Source organism: Scardinius erythrophthalmus, assembly GCF_964197995.2.
Source record: "Scardinius erythrophthalmus genome assembly, chromosome: 6".
In the NCBI taxonomy this organism is placed as follows: Eukaryota; Metazoa; Chordata; class Actinopteri; order Cypriniformes; family Leuciscidae; genus Scardinius; species Scardinius erythrophthalmus.
In genome coordinates, this window is record NC_138226.1 from 30905401 (window position 1) to 30920692 (window position 15292).

Below are 15292 nucleotides of genomic sequence, written 5' to 3' on the forward strand. Positions count from 1 at the left end.
GTGGTGTTGTGCATTAAATATCACAGCAGACAGGTTTGAAGCAGGGATTTAGGCCTCCATGTAGCATAGCTAGAAGTGTTTTCTCATGTAACACAACAATGTAGACTGTTATCGTGGTATTACAGACAGAAAGAGTAAGGTAAATGCTTTGCTCTACAAAGTAGCCTATGTCAGCATGCCTTTAAAGACCCCATGAAATCCCTTCAGATGGCTGTATTTTTGTGCTGTTGACATTCACTTTTGAAACGGGGGCCAATAGTCTTTTGTTTACATCACAGCCATAGTTAGATGTAGATGTTTTAGTGGGAGGTTCTTTCTCATTCTAGATAGAATTTGATTGGACAGAATGATTGCATGATGAATCATCATTTTTGGTCTATTTTGTAAAAGAACGATCAGCTAAAAGTGACATTTAAGTGTTACACTAGTATATAGGTGGCATCTAAGCTAACATTTTATGGACTAAAAGCTGTAAATATGCTTTTTAGGACTCAAATACAGACTAAAAATGAGCTTGCTGCAGATGCTTTTTTTTTCTTTACTTCAAACTGTAACACAGTTAAACCCAAAATAGATCACTGATGTGTGTCTTTTTAAACGTAGGTTGTCTCATACAGATTTTTGCGTACAGATAGCAGTGTACTCTGTTAATAGATCTCAGCCTTTTTAAAATCCAGAAACTGTAGCTTCAGTCTAGTCCATTTTTTTTTTTTTTTTTTTTTTTTTTTTTTTTTTACTGCAAGGCCCAAAATGTAACCTACATATGAAAGCAAGTTCTGCATGTCATACTTAATAATCCAGGTTGCAATGCATACACATTTTTAAAGTACTGCTAAAACGGTGTGACATATGTTTGCATTTGTCTTAAGCTGTTCAGAAGAAACAGGCATGCATGTTTATACTGTGCTATTTTAATGAGTTGTTCATAAGTAAAGTTTCCTCTGCTTGACAGAGCTTGTCTAACAGATGCTCTGTAATCTAACACTCCTTTTTGAAACAGACAGTTTTGTCACAGTGCACACACACACAAGTGTGGCACCACTTCTTTCTCTCAGGTGTTAGTCATAATCTTGCTTAAAGCTTTTATTGTCTGGCTTTACTCAATGTCAGATCACAGACCAGATCTGTTCAGAACTATATTCAGACATAATGTAAATAAAATGTGGTGGTCACAAAACATCAGACCCTCGCTGGGAATGAGATCACACTTATATTGCATTTAATTGCCTTGTCAATTTTTGGTCAGCACTTTTTGTCAGCCACAACTAGATGGTCTTCTAAATTGATGGCATAGTTTTAAGACTTTTAGCGAGATTCAGTATATATTTTGATATGCATTTGCTTTCAAATAGCTTTACATAATTTAGTTCCCAGGTAGATTTGTAATCTTTCATGCTAAAAGTAAAATGTGCAACTTTTCAAACATAGTTTAAATATTCACAGAATTTATAAACTCTTAACGTTAAATCAGATGCTTTTAAATATCTGTCTAAACGCTCTAATGCTTGTAAGTAGTAGAGTTATAAAACTAGTCTAATGAAATGTAATGGCCATATTAAAATCATCATATGGTAACATTTTATTGTGATGGCCCACCAGACATTATACTAAGTAACTTTGCAACTGCATGTCAACTTAATCTACTAACCTCAACAACACCAAACCCTAACTTAAGTCTATTATAAGTTTACTACAGTCTCTACTAATACTCTAATGAGAGTTAGTTGACATAGCCTAGTTGCAAAGTTACTTAGTAGAATGTCTAAAGTGAACCATCAAAATAAAATCATATTCACAATGCTAGCCTACTTTGTGTATCGCCAGCAAAATAATTGCAAATATGTCCTGAATATTCAATATATTGCCCAGACCTGCAAACATCCATGACCAAGTTTTTCTGTTAAATGTAACTTGGCATGTTGACAGCTTGACACTTTTATTATGTTTGAGTTTAACCATGTGATCGACATGATGTGGAGGACTACACATCTGTTGGATTCAAGTCCATCCTCCAAGGCTTGCTGTCCTCATAGATGTGCTTTTTAGCCAGTGTCACATTTTCGGTGTGATCGTGTTTGGTTAAAGGACTGAAGGACTGTAGGCCTGCCTACAAGAGAGCCAACCATTCAAAACAAAATACAGGAAAAGCTTTTTCCTCTCAGTGAGCAAACAATTGAATTTCAACCTATTTCTTTGTTTTGAAAGACTATCAGCTGGTGCTGTTTTGGTGTAAAGCATGAGGCCACTTATACAGGATGAGATCATTCAGTTTTCCCCCTTTTTGCTCTTGCTCAATAACAGATTAAGTCAGCACAAATTATTTCAATCTTTTTATTATACTGTTCTTAGGTCACAGTGTGCCACAGACTGGCAGCCTCGTATAGAAAGATTATCTCACATTTGCTTTTTTTTCAATGTAATCTGCTCTTGGCAGTGATAAAAGCCACACATGTGAGTCTCAATGAATCACTCATTGTGTAGAGATCATGTAGATTATCTCTCCAATTAATGACCGTGTGGAATGGGATAGGAGAGGAAATGCTTTCACTCGGCCAGATCGGGCCAGAGCAGATAACGTGGCAGAACTTACAGCGGCAGTTTGTGTATGCTTTCTCTCTTGGTCCCTTAGTGATATTCATTTCCCCTGCTCTCCCAATCTCCATAACAGGGATAGTTCATCTAGAAATGAAAATCGTCATTTATCCACCCCCCCCATTGAACACAGAGATGTTGGGCAGAATGTCTTAACTGCTCTTTTCCACAGAACGTTGATGGGACAGTCAAGCTCCATAAAAATGGGAATTGGGTGTTGTGGACTCTTCTGAAGCCATACAATAATTAGAAAGAGAACGAAACTTAAGTCTCTGTATTTCAACAAAATACTCATATGATACTCATTTGAGAACATATGACGTTTGTCCTCAATGACGCCACACCTTGATGAGTTGCACATTATGAATGAAACTATCCCTAGGGGAACACTATCAGTGAACCAAGTAGAGCCCTATGAAATCCATTAAAATTTTTTTATTTTATTTTCAATATCAATTCTTAAATCCCAAGAAAAGATCTTTTGGTCTGTTTTCAGTTGATGAATGAACAAGCTTTGTAGTGCGCCTCCAATCAAAAATATTGCAATAAGTTTTGTTATTTGTTTTGATATGGATCAAAGTCTCAGGTTTCGAGTTCTGGTTTATTATGCAATAAATACCGTGGCATTCTTTAATGTGGCGAGACATATCGCTCTTGCCGTAAAAAGTGAAGTGGCACCGATATTGTTTTTTTTTATGGCTGACGCCGATATCTTCGAGAGAAGGGTGGCCGATGGCCAATATAAAGCTCATATTTGTATAAAAAAAAAAACTTGTAAAGTCATAAACTTGTTAGTCAGCTATAGAAATAATCTCATTTAAAAAGCTGTTGTTGTTATTATTATAACATTATTGTTATTATAAAAACTTCCTTATGTCATTTAAAGTGAAGTAAACAAATCATTTAATTGGTGTTCCCTGTATAGTTTACAATGTGATGGATTTTTATGGTTTAGCCTAATTAAATTGTAATAATCAAAAAGCATGTCTAATCAATTTAATTAATCAAACTTTAACATAAGGTATAACCTTTACTGTTTTGCAGTAATATGGTCCTATAAAATGTTTTGTATGTTATGTTTTAATCTTTTAAAATGTAATAAAATGAACAAGTTTTACTTTTGAAATTAAAACATGGAAAAAAAGTGTGAAATTTCTTAAATAATGTTTTAATACTAATTATTATAATGTATTTATTATAATTATTAGTATACAATAGTTATATATTTCTGTCACAGTGTCTTCAAGTTAGCAAAACTTTTATTTTTAGGGGTTGTCGTGAAGAACTTTGAGTTTCTGTGTGTAAGATATGACGATAGTTTTAAAACACACGTGGAGTGTCATAGGGCCCTAATAAAGGCTTAGGCTATGCTACATTTCTGCCTGATCTTCACACTAAGCCATCGTATGGCTGCAGAAGACTCGGAATATAGTGCATAAGCCCTACAGGCCATATTTATAAAGTTCCTCTATTACTTAATTTAAATTGAAGCTTGATGATATAAATCAAGATTTTTTTTGTTGTTGAATGAAACAAAACTGCTCAGACATTCTGACTCACTTTTTTTTTTTTTTACAGATGGGTGACAAAACATTGTTGAATGACATGAGGGGGTGAATAAATGATAACATTTTCATTATCTGCGAACTTTCCCTTTAATGTGTTTTTTTTAGCCACATTACAGACATCAGAAGGCTCTTTGTATGCACATTTCTTTTTTTTTGGGATGATGTCATTTGGATTAGAACCTGTCCTTCCAAACCTGAGAGCAGAGAGCACAGCAAAGTACTTTAGGGACTGAAAGCTAATAGGGGCAGAGACCTCATGAGCTCAGCTGAACTGGTTTCTCACATTCACAACATACATTTGCGCTTGTCTCAACTCTTTTCAGGTTTGAAATCTGCTGGCTTTCATATTCTTTCCCAGGCGTGACAACATCTCCTTGAATGCTTTGGTGCTTCCTACATCTCCTGATTGCAATTGTTTTTCTCCCATAAATCTCTAGCATAATTGTTAGTTTTCTGAATGCACATTGGGTACAAATTCAACATTTTAGTTCTGAAAACTACAGAGTTGCATCATAACTGTTGCGTTGAATGTTTCTTCGGCCGTGTTCGGCTCTGTTCAGTTGTCCAGAGAGAATCTCATCTGGACGGCTGCTAAGCAACTCATTCACATGTAAACAGTTCATTATTATGAAGCCTCTACAAAAAGCGTAAAGGGAAGTGCCAAGGCGCAGCAACACGTTTTATTACTTGTAAAGCATATTTGCCGAGTGGATATTTTCATCTGGCCCATTTAGCCAGCCCAATTTAAGTGCTCTCTGAACAGCAGAACGGAGACCAAGCAAAACAACCTCCTGGCCGTTGCATTGTCATGTTTTAGCAGACTCCTTTGATCCGCTGGGTAAAATGATTGCAGTGCATGACCTCCTTAATTTTATTTTCATTGCTTTTAATAATGTTTGTCCAACAGTGAGAGGAATTAGCAGATTGCTTTCAGAGATCGTTGGGGACGGGTATTGTTTTATTCTTTTCAGTAGATTTGTTTTTAAATGGATGAGGTATTTGCATAACCAAGCCTCGGCCTTTTGTGTGTGTGATTCATTATGTCCGTGTTTATTTGTTTGTCCTATTATCATCTGAAAATTATTTTGAAATGGACTAAATTAGATCTTATGCTTTTATTGGCCAGATATATTTCTTTTATCTTCCAAACTCCAGTGCTCTCATTATCTGACATGTAATGATAAACATGCATGCTTTTACTTAAAGGTCAATCCTTTGCTACCTGATTAATACGCCTACAGAGAAATCCAGATCGCTGCTCTGAAATTAAAGCACTCCCCAGCCCAAGTCGTTATTCATGCCTGAGCTACAGCCTGTAGAAAGTTTGATCCCTTCCTATGTTGGCTTTCTAAGAGCAGTCGGCACGTGAGTCAGCAGAGTTGGAAAGCTGCCTCTCTCTGTGGTTTCAGACTGGGCAGGAAATCTCGTGTGCAACCTTGAGCATGTGCTCATGCCGCACTCTTGCTCTGTTAAACATGTACAATGAGATATCCTCTTGTATCACCAGACTGGACAGAGTGAAATGAGGTCACTGTGGAAAACATGGCGACCGCTGAACAACACATTTCCTCGACTCTCTTTTGAATTGGACAGCTTCTAATTTAGAAAGGCTTTATTTTTCTCTGATAAATGTGAAAGTGGCTTTTCAGCTGACGTTTATTTAATTGCCTTTTAGTGCTTAACATAAACTTTTACTGACTCTATTAATGGCCTGTCGGTTGAATGATTGATCATCTTTGACAGTGGGAATTTTTTCCCACCAATCACCTTGCTGGCTCCCCGAGGCATTGCTCCATCTGTGCAGAGTGTCTTATCTCCACTTCCTCCCCATCCCTGCCACAAACACCATGTGTGCCACAGATTATCTGCCAGTCAAGTTCTCACCTCTGCACAATTCTAAACTCCTAATACCAGATAAAAAGCAAGCAGCTTGGACTTGTGCAAATTAATCTCTGCTTCAGTCCTCAGACACCTTAGTCTAGATCATTCATCATTTGGGTGCCGTCCACCTATATGTGAATGTGAACATTGTTGATATACAAAGTTCTGGCGTGATAGGTCCTTTAACTCAACTGTTCATAATCACATCGTTATCTATAGGGCGCAGCTGATTGGTTCCTGCTGTATCAGTAGCCAATGAGCTCGCTGCTCGACCTTCAAACACTTGGGTAGTATTTGCCTTAGCAGTGTAGTGCGCTTTCAGAAACCCTCCACCTTCCCCAGCTCCACCTGTATAGATCTGCAACTGGTAATTCATGTACGCTATATTGTACAGCAGCAGCATGTCTTACTTGCTCACAGCAGTGTGTTGTGTTTGTATTGGCAGTAGCAAGTCCCGCAGCAGCAATAATAACCAAACAGACAATATTGTCCCCGTTATGCAAAACACTCCAAGAGTTGTCGTGACAAATCTTATTTAAACGTTAAAAATTTCAATGAACTGATGTTAGAACAGAAGCGTGGAGCTCAAGTGAACTGATCATCACTCCAGGACTACATCTTATGGAGTTGCTTTTATTTGATGCAGTTCCATCCGATGGCAAAGTACTCTTTAGACACGATGGGGTTTATCGTCGTTCTCCCAACACTTTGTCCAAAAGTAATCCCTCTCTCTTTTGCGAGGAGGCTGAATGAGTGCCGGGCTCTGTATTTAGCATACAGCGTGCCGCTGTGAGCCATTAGCACTGAGTCATTGTTTCAGCCACACTGCCAGTGTCGCCTGGCCGCCGGCCATCTCGCGCTTTCTGTGCAAACCCCCGCGCGCTTGCCCATCCCTGTCCTTTACGCCAGTCTGCCCGCTCGTCTGAGCTGCCACCGAGCTGCTATAGCAACCGGCAGCCCTAAAACCCCCTAGCATAAGCCTCCCAGAGACAATTGTGTCTTCATCACTCTCGAACTGGCTCTGGAGAAGCTGCGCTCATTCTGCAGGGGCTACGAGTTCCCATTTAAAACCACGCCACGCTTCTTTGTGCTGGAAATCTGAATCAAAGGACTTAAGAATTATTGTTTGCTTGGTTGTTTTTGGACTAGCTGCAGAATACATGCAAATTTATGCCTAGCCTTAGATCGGAGTCTGGCAGAATAGCAGTTGCTGTGCTCTGTCATGGTGGTTTTCAAGGAAGCATGGGTAAAGAACAGATCTCTATTCTCTACAGAGGTTGCTTTCTCATCCGGGGTCATGTCAGTTCATGAGCTGAATCCTTACCAACGTTTTGCCTTGTACAATACCAGTAGAAATAATGTTTATTACTTGGATAACAGAGAAACGGCATTGGGGAATGTCAGTAGATTTAATTCAGTGTCTGCTCGGACTTTAATTTGCAATTAATCTAATTTATTTATATTTTAGTTCCCTTTTTTAGTAAAAAAAACATGTAGCAGAAAACAAATATGAGTGTTTCCTTTGGAATGCAGTTTTTGCAGGAGCCATTTTTGTTAGTCATTTTCATAATATGCATTTCATACTTGTTGAGATTTTATTTAAATTCCACAATACAAAAAGTGGAATTTATTACTTGGACAACAAACTGTCATGGTAAACGATGAATCTTGGGCTGTCAGTCGATTTGAACAATTCAGTGTCAGTAAATCAGTGTCAGTAATTTGCGATTAATCTAATTATATTTAGATATAATTTTTCATTTATATTCAATTTTGTATATTTCCTTTTTTAGGATAAAACAAAATGTGTTGAGTCTGCCATTTCATTTGGGTGACAATGTAAGAAAATTGTCAGTGATTTCTTAGAATGCAGCAGTTTTGCAGGAAATGTATTTCTTGCTGTTATCTTAATCAAATGCTTGTAAATTTTTTTTTATTTCATACATGTTGAGGTTTTATATTTAAATTCCACCATACAAAGAGTGCAGATGACTTTGCTTTTACCATCTGGATTTTATTATAGAGCAATAACAATGCCAAATTTGGTAAATGTAGTAATTGGTCATGTCACATTGACCTGAACTGCAAATTGTCTGAGTCAGGTACCAAAAGTATGATAAAATGATGTTTTTGCACCATGGAGCTTTAAGTACTGATTTACTGCACATCACTAGTCTCTCTCTCTCTCTCTCTCTCTCTCTCTCTCTCTCTCTCTCTCTCTCTCTCTCTGTCTGTCTGTCTGTCTGTCTGTCTGTCTGTCTGTCTGTCTGTCTGTCTGTCTGTCTGTCTGTCTGTCTGTCTGTCTGTCTGTCTGTCTGTCTGTCTGTCTGTCTGTCTGTCTGTCTGTCTGTCTGTCTGTCTGTCTGTCTGTCTGTCTGTCTCTCTCTCGTCCCTGTCCCAGGAGTCAGCAGAGTGTTGATAATTGTCCGTAGTATATCAGTACTCGTTGTCTCGGGCAGTTCTAGCTATGCGGGGTGAATCAATGGGCAGTGCCACTGTTTGTAACGGTAACCATGAGCTTGTGTTCTCAGATGACCTCCTGCTACACTGTCCCATGGGTCCTGTATTTGTAGCACTGGTGTCAAACGGGGACTTTCCAGGAATGGCCCCTTTAACAAATCAGGCCCTGTTTTAGTGTTTCTGGCTAGTGGGAAGCTGTGTTTTGTCCTGTCATGTAGCCTTGCTTTTTTTGGAAGGGTTATAATCCTATTCTAAGTGAAAGATAAATAGTGATGGTAAGAAAACAGAACCAAGTAGAACATCTTCCAGATGACTGAAAGTGTGTGTCCATTGTTCTCCTTGTGATGTATGCAAACAGTGTGGTTGTGGCAGAGACGTGCTAAGCATCCTTGTAGCATCCTTAGAGCAGTCCTGATGGATTCTGGCCAGGGAATAGAAGATTAAATGTAACGGTTTCATTAAAAAAATAAATAAATAAAAAATCCAGGAGATTATCCAGTATCGCTAATACATACATTTTTACTCTCATCTGACACAGATCGGAATTTGTTGCACAAGTATAAACACAAAAATCAAATAAATGAAATCTTACCGCACTACTAAAATAGTTATTTTACGGTATATATCTTTTCAGCTAGATTTTGAGCTGCAAACATCCATGACAGGTTTTAACTTATCAATGCTGGCGGATAATTATGGCCACCCAAAGTGAATTATAAAATAATTTTAGTACGGCCATGTCACATAGTAAAGCGATCACCAACAGGGATTATTTTGTCCAGGGATTAATGTAAACGCAGATATCGGATACCAGTCGTGTCTAGAGTGAATGTAAACAGGCGGGACAAAAAATCGGGAACGGTCAAAAGATTAGATCTGTGCATTAAGACTTGCAGTGTAAACGCAGCCTTACTGACATCGCAACCTTCTCATTCCTCTCTTACGATCCTCTGATGACTGGGGTTTCTGCCTTGGCTTGTTTGAGTGCGCAGTGCCAGAAGCTCCCTGACTGCGCTGGGTTTGGCCCTTGTAAATTAGAGCCGTGTCCCCTTAGGCAACCCTCCCACATGCATCAAGAATCCTGCCTTTTCACTTACTCAAACCTGAACCACTGTACACAGAGCCTTTATTAGACCAGACACAAACATCACAACCTTCTGAAAGAGACTTGTATGGCATTCATTTGCTCAGTCTTGCACCGCGTCTACCCCAGATTTGAGGCTGTCTACACTGGAAGCTGTCCATCACCTCGAGCACCAACAATGGATCAGTCAGTTAGACTTCTGCAATACTAAAATGAAAACTAGATTTTTAAATTTTTAGGTGGTTGTTAGGGTGTTCTGACTGGTTACTTACTGAATCAAAAGAGCCTACCCACAATTCTGGGATATTCTCTTTTTTTTTTTTTTTTTTTAGAAATGGCTGGAGTTTCTTCTTAAAGGTACAATATGTCACTTTTTTGCTTTAAAAATAGCACAAATCACTATATCTATGTTATATATATTTTTTTAGTTGTGTACTTGCATTATCCCGACTGTTTCCAACAACTTTCAAACCAGGAGAAATTTGTAATTTAATTCGAAGACACGTTCTATTGACAGTTCCTCTCCCGTTTCTTCACTGCCATCAATGGCGTCATATCTGCCTTCTCCATGGTTTCCGCTCGTACTGCCGTAGTAACGAGAGCCCTCTGATAGTAACCAAGGCGACAGACGTGGACAACTGTGTAGTTCGTAATGTCTATCTGCACGCTGTTGTTGTTTCGTTCAAACATTATGGACCATGGCAAGCAGACTTTGGATAAAAAAGGAGAACTAAAACGAGAATCAATATCAGTGCGGTGTTTTCGAGATGCCTAGAGCTCCCATAGACAGTATATAAACGAGAGCTCCACGTCCGAGACTTCGACTGCTCCTACATGTACTTTATTAAACAGGTGAGCACATTTACATAAAACTAATCAATGTTATATAGTTCAACAATGATAAAATGTTAGAATATGATCTGTATGTTATTCTAATGTTGATCTAGCTTACTGCTAGTCTCATACAGACAAACTAACACAGAATAACATAAATTTCAACACATTCAAATGCAGTTTAGTGTGCTAGTGTAATGTTAGACCAAGTGAAACAGCGCTGCGTTACCTCACAAGTTTAATTTGTCTAATAAACTGACCTGTTAGTAATTCTGCACTTGCGTGTAGTTCGGTAGAATGAAATGTCCATATTCCTTTTATATCCGCGGGACTCGCGTCGCGTGTGGAGCTGATAGCTGTCTCTTAGCAATCCCGAACTGCTTCATATCACAGTCATGATAAAAGCATCGCTGTATTCAGTCATCCATAAACATTATTAGATCGGTCGGCTTGACGTTGACGACAAGATCCATAATTCTTAGCAAATGTTGCGTCATCAAACTACACCTTTGTTATTGTAAGAGGTTAGCGACCCCTAGCGGTGAAAAAAATTACATACTGTACGTTTAATTGTTTTTATTTTATTTTAAATAATGTATGTAATTTTTATTTATTTAATGCATTTAATTTTTTTCTTTTGATTTATTTTATATTTATAAATATTTTTTTATTTCTATATTAGGAAAAATTAGAAAATTAGGTAATTTCCCACCTTGACCCCATGATTTAAGGCATCCATCTATTCATCTCCTTAGCTGCCACCATCCATTGGTCTACAAGTAGACATTTGCATGGGTTAATTTTGAATGCTGCAGTGATTTCTCATCTGTGTTATACAGTTGCTTCATACAGCTGTTTTGTAGTCTGCGGTACCACACAGGTGGAGCCGATACAGTGATTACTCTTCTTTATATTGGAATCTGTCATCATGGGCTTTTTGTGTTGTTGACTATTGGTTTCCGAAGCTCTTAATGGCTGTGGTTATCATCTAATCTGCGGTGAAGCTGATGCTTTGAATTACTGGTTAGATTGCAGAGAGTATTTTAAGCCCTCAGTGCTGAAATCTGCTCGTTCTGACTGCTGTGAGTGGATGTGTGCAGCCATATCAGGTAAGCTGTGTGTAAATCGCAGTGAACGGGAGCACGTTGACAGTGAATGGCGTCCTTTCAAGATGTGCTCTGCATTGTCAAACGTTTTTTTTTTTTTTTTTTTACTCTTTTTGTGTAGAACTTGTTAAAGATGGGCTGCATCTCAGAATGGTGTTAAACAGAATGAGGTCTAATCCAAGAAGAATAGATCTCGTCTTAGCATTATGATCCAGCACTGTTTTTGATTTCAAACCAAACCAAGCCTAGATCTAGGCTAGGCTAATATGTTTGTTATGAATGTCCGACTACTTTTCTTTGTAGTTTTGCTAAAATGCACACATAAATTGGTTTTCTAGCCTCCAGTTGATTTTGTTTACAGGTTGTACAGTACACACTCAAGTGTGCCTCTTTCTCAGAGGAGCATGAACGCACAGATCCAGTGACAGCCATGCAGTATTGATGGAGAACTTTCCTTTGGGCCCACACACAGGGCTTTCATTCACCCAGCCGTGGGGCCGAGTAATGTGAGAGTGTGTGTGTGTGAGAATAAGAGAGGGTGAGTTGGACGCGTACACACATGATGTGGTCTGCTCTCACATTTCACTCACTTGTTTCCTCACTTTGTTTGTCTGTCACAAGCAGCACATAATCACAATGCACAGAACTGTCCATAATTAGACCAGTACTTCCCTTTACCATTAAATAAGCTAATTGAATGTGCTTTTACATAAGAACGTCAGTTCCTTCCCCATCAGTCATTCAGATGAAGCAGGCTTGTGAGTCAGCATGTAGGTGCTGGTGGATGTTTTAATGACTGTGTAGATGGCTTTTGGCCCTACTGACTGATCGACCTCTGTGGCTGTTGTGATGAATCACCATGTCCTCATCCGTCATGATCTGTAAGGTCATTTATTGAATGCTTTTCTGCATTTGGCAGTTAAATGCAGGTTTTAGTTTTCATCTACGTTTTGGTTTCTATTTTTTTCTAAGGGTGCTCAAATGTCCTGTGAAGTATAAAAACCGTTTTAAGGTGAAGTGTGTAATTTCTGAGACTAGTGGCACCTAGCGGGATTACAAAAATACAGCATATTTTACAAACGACCCTTTCGCATGTTGCTCCTCCCCCAACTCAAACATCACAAACACAACTCTTGCGGTGCTTGTGAAGGCATGTCTCAACAGGTAAAAGTAGACTACTTTCAATAAAAGTTGATATTAAGAATACTTTTAGCTGTTGCTTTGTGTCATGAGTAAGCAGTTGAGGAGGCTAATCTGTCTAGAGCGAACTAGGGATGGGCATTTTTCTAAAATATTGTATTCAAATATTTGGGCTCATAAAAAAAAAACAAATATTCGTTTATTTAAATGTTTAACGAGAGAATGAGACTGAACGCTGAGACTGCGGCATCGTACTGCACGTATATACTTGAGTCGGCATATGGTTATCGTGTTTATATTGTTTTGCATGTTCATGTTGAGAAAAACAATAATATCCACATGCTCTGTAAAAAATGGTGCTCAGCTGACAGACTTCTCAGGACACAAAGATAACAGTGTGCTATGCGATTGTTTCTAACAACAGTGTTTTCTATTCTTAAACCTGTCTCCCTCGATGAAACTTGATGGAACCAAATGCTCAAAGATCATTTTGCTATCTGATAAGTTTTCTCACCTCGCTCAGATGCGCTTACCTGGGAATGCAGTGATGAACGGCTGTTTTTCCTCATTCGACTGGTGTTTGCATTTCATGTGATTTATCATTGTGATAGTAATATTATAACTCAGTTTCAACATTTGATCAAAAGTAATTCCATTTTGTAAGATCATTTTCATGTAATTCCAAACTTCGAGGCAGACGACTACATTACATAATCAAATGCAATCAACAGCTCCACCCAGTTAATTTAATTTGAACTGAGTTTCAGTGCTTGGGATTTGTCATGGATTTGCTACGTTTACTAGCCTGACTACGTCAGACTTCGTACTTCCGCTCAATTTCAGTTTGCTTCTGTACTCAGTCTGAGATAGCGACCTTTCTTCCCGTTTTCCTCCGGCCTCAAAACAGCCGGCCAATCAACGAACAGAGGGCGGGCTGAGAGCCGTGACGTAGACGCTGATTGTACCGTGGATGCGTAGATTTACTTCACGTAATCTGCAAAAGTCGTTCACAGCCATGTTCACTCTGGTATTTCGCTCGATGGTTTTGTTTTCGCATCATACATGTGTTTACAGTGGAAGTTCGATGCGGTTGAGCATGCGCATAACACACGTCATAACCAAACATGTGATTGGCTTACGGGTAACCAATGATTTTAAACTTCAGACAAGCACCCCCATTAAATGTGGATGTACTACATCCGCCTTGCTGTTACTGTTACTGTCACGTCACACCAGCGTCAGTTGCGTCACTTCACTTCTATTGACAGTTCCTCTCTCGTGACCTCATGGTATAGTAATGTGTCCATCGAATGTGCACTTCAGAATCTCATTGGAAGTAGTGGGTCTTCCAGGTACTTTTCACCTTCTGTTTTTCACATACTATGTATTTGGACACTACTCTGTTGGCGTACTGTTTTCGCATACGATTTTGGATGCAGCGACTGTCTTTATGAGTGAGTTGTTGAGTCATTCATTAGAGCGACTCGTTCAAAAACATGGTTTCATTCAGTGAGGAAATATTACTGTTGTTCAGAGAAGCACAATGGCTGCATTGTGGATTTGTTTGGAATTATTTTAATTGGTGAAGGCAAAAACATGACAATTTAATGTTATTTAATAAACAAGTTAATATCACCTATAATTAACTGTTGTGTAAAATCAATATCACATTTACTCATGCTCGTGTGACATTGCTTAAAGCTATATGTAAAGACAGTAATGTTGTGAAGGTGCAACCTAAATTACATGAGCTATTCATACTGAATATAATGTTGAAAAAATTGGGATATGTTGAATTGATATTGAACAATCAGGAGTTTAAATATGCATGGAGTTTTTTTTCCCTTGCCCAAAATTCATGCCCAGTGTGCATAATGCTTTAATAGAAAATGTCTGAGTTAAATGAGTGTCCCGGCCTGCCTCCTGTGCCCTCAGCCTCAGCAGAGAGAGAGCCTGTGGTTGTTGAGACAGTCGCACACACACTAACACAGACTGTGGCTCCTGGACAGACAGTATTGCATAAGAGTGTCAATGAGGACTAGATGCGACAGTCCGTCTCTTTCAGGCCACAGCGATGGCCAGGTCAAGCCCCTCATACTATGAATAGGCTAGATATTTGTATGCTTTCACATTATGGTCTGTGCCTGGGTTTGAGTTTGAACAATTAAATCTCTGTTTTAGTTCTGATGATTATTACCTTTTTTTTAAAATGAGCTTTTTGAATTATTCTTAAATATTTGTATGATATATTATATTATAAAAGCTCCAGCAAAATACATTTTAAAAATGCATTTAAAAAGTATAGTTCACCAAAAAATAAATGTTGTCGTCATTTATTCACCTTCATGTTTTTACAAACAGGTATGACCTTCGTTAATCTGTTGAACACAAAATAATCTTAAGTCTTGTTTTTGTCAATACAGTGATAGTCAATGAGGTCTAACAGTTTCAAGCTCCGAAAGCTTTACTCATGAGTGTGAATAAATTACGATTTTCATTCTTGGGTGAGCCATCTCTTTAAATGTGGTTGAACTATGCCGATGTGCTCAGCTACTGGGCAGGCAACATAGTTTTCTTATGACAGAGAGTCAGAGACTGACTCATATCTTTCATTGCTGAGGTCATGA

The 15292-nt window shown here is 38.5% G+C and overlaps 1 protein-coding gene across 1 annotated transcript in view; it reads left to right on the forward strand.

Annotated features, from left to right (window-relative positions):
- The window catches only part of tsc22d1 (TSC22 domain family, member 1), a 54440-nt gene that overhangs the window by 3279 nt on the left and 35869 nt on the right, over nucleotides 1-15292 (forward strand). The window lies entirely within an intron of this gene.